Source organism: Ciona intestinalis, unplaced genomic scaffold (assembly GCF_000224145.3).
Source record: "Ciona intestinalis unplaced genomic scaffold, KH HT001055.1, whole genome shotgun sequence".
Taxonomy (NCBI): Eukaryota; Metazoa; Chordata; class Ascidiacea; order Phlebobranchia; family Cionidae; genus Ciona; species Ciona intestinalis.
The window spans coordinates 20,946-23,314 of NW_004191376.1; the positions used below are offsets into that span (position 1 = coordinate 20,946).

Below are 2,369 nucleotides of genomic sequence, written 5' to 3' on the forward strand. Positions count from 1 at the left end.
TTAGGTCCTTTGCCTCCTGTTGTTCAACCAGCATACGAACAAATCTAAAATCTACCTGCATTGCATATATTGGCTCTGATACTTTGGTCTTCAAATAAAACTAAAATCTCCTACCTCTGCTGATGGTAACTCATATTTACAAACTATATCATCTGGAAGAAGAATAGTATGCTTCAAGAAAGAAGTTCTTAAATTTTTTAAAAGGTGGGGAACATCCGCAATAAAATGCAGGCAAGAACTTGGTGAAAAAGGATGTGGAATTTTGCAAACAACCTGATCCCTGGTGCAACAGTAATACAAGATGTTAGAAATTAAACCAACTGCAAACAATTACTTAGTCTAAACAGTGTTTAAAGCAGGTTTAACTTTTGTATAAGTATTAAAACCTGTTAGAAACAATTCCCGCAGCTTTCCACATTCCCTGATTAGCAGCACCCATGTCACTGACAATGGCGTTTACAAGATACCCACGATTTCCAAGTTCCATTACAAGTTGCTTTGTCAAACACCACAACTCTTTTCCAACAATTGAGTTTCCAGTGTAAAAATATGCTAGATATAAAATAGGATTTGAAAAGGACGCAGCCTCCCTTTACTTATTATTAAATACATTTTATTGTAAAAAAAGGTCCGGGCAATTGACCAAAAGTATTTCTTAGCTCCTTTTTAAGTTTTTTTATACCTTTTTTGAAACTTTATTCTATTAAATTGATGTTATAACATCGCATCACTCTAATTGTTTGGTATGCGGGATTCAGCTTGCCCTAAAATTGTTTCATGGTCTAGTTGCAAATTCTTGTTTATGTATGTAAAGAATCCCATTTGATCATCTTCCGCATGACGCACAACTTACTATTAAATTGACATGTGTACAGGCTGCAGCAAGCAAATTTTAAAACACAAATTGTATTTGCCAAACATTTTATTAAAATTTCTAAAACGAAGAGCAAAACATAATAATGTATAGCAAAATTGTTATAGATTTAGGAAGAGTCAAGGATTTTTTTAGTAATGAAAAAACTTTTTTCTTGCTCAATTTAATAGAGGATCCAGGAATCCTTTGAAGGATCATACTTTACCAACCAAAGGCAGGGACGCAGGGTAAGTAATAACTTTGTCATCTTTAATCTGCAACGCTGCCTTTTCTTCCTGTCAAATATTTATTTTAGTTTTCTGTTAATGATTCATACCATATTAGAACAGTCAGAATGTGAATTGTTTTTTTATCAGGTTTTTCATGGGGAGCTGTCAAATCAATACATCTTTCTCGTCTGTTCAGGTCACTTTGTTCAGCAGCACCTGCAACAATAAAAAGAGAAGACGCAAAATCTGCTTTTGGGTAACTATTAAGACATTTTTTTATTTCCTTTACTTTAAGAGGCTTTATTTTCCAAGATTGCATCCATAGCTTCTACTTCAAATCGAATAATCAGGTTGCAGTAGTAGTATGCAAATATGCACCAACTCGATTTTAATGAAGATACCAACAAAAACTCAAATTCAAAATGAGTATACGGATAGAGTCAGAGATTCTTAATTGTGATTTAAAGGTACAACTAAAGTTTAGAAAATCAATATAGCCTATATAAAAACTAGGTGAAATCGAACTGGCTGTTAGATCAAATTTGAGTATCTCTATCCGTATACACATTTTAAATTTTGTTGGTATGTTCCTTTAAAAGCTGTTGATAGCATACATGCATTTAATGAAAATGATATGCAATACGACTTATACCTATTTTTACGAATTAAAATAAAATGTAAAATTTGTGCCCGGACCTCATGGGCATTTAGGAGCCATACAGGCTCCTAAAGGTTAGATGCGTTTGCTCGGCATACAACACGAAAATCTGTGCTTATGTTAATTGTTAACTCTGATTTAATAATAAATGTGCAAATAATTGTCTGATGCCCTTTATTGTTGATGTACTGTTTACTTTTTGCAGAACATAGTTTTGAATTATATATCATGCAACAATGGTATAGGTATGTAACATACGTTTGTACGTATATAGTTAACACTCACCAATTAATTGCTTCCATTTGGTGGCAATACCCTTTGCCATAAAACACAAAACGTGTGAGGCCACCAACTGCGAGGATGAGAATTCACTGCTAACATATCCCACAAACTTTTTCAGTGATGGGTCATACTCAACAGCTTTAGCAATTTGGACCTCATCAACTAGAATACAGCAAGAGCGCTCGTGGGGTTGAAGTCCAAGCATTTTAATTTTCATCCAGTCCAAGATGACATGCTGTATTCCAGGATGAAGATCCAAACGCTTTATTCTGTTACACAACGTCCTGTACGATGGCAAAGGGTAAAAAAGCTCCCTAAGAAAATTGTATCTGCAAAAGCAAAATTA

The 2,369-nt window shown here is 34.1% G+C and overlaps 2 long non-coding RNA genes across 2 annotated transcripts in view; both read left to right on the forward strand.

The window, feature by feature from the left end:
- Window positions 1–2,369, forward strand: part of LOC108950810 — a 21,211-nt gene that overhangs the window by 18,725 nt on the left and 117 nt on the right. The gene's annotated exons all lie outside the window — the stretch shown is intronic.
- On the forward strand, window positions 7–2,257 carry LOC104266236. Its single transcript, XR_717472.3, has 3 exons — window positions 7–1,101; window positions 1,231–1,339; window positions 2,142–2,257. It is a non-coding gene; the product is annotated as an uncharacterized LOC104266236 (long non-coding RNA).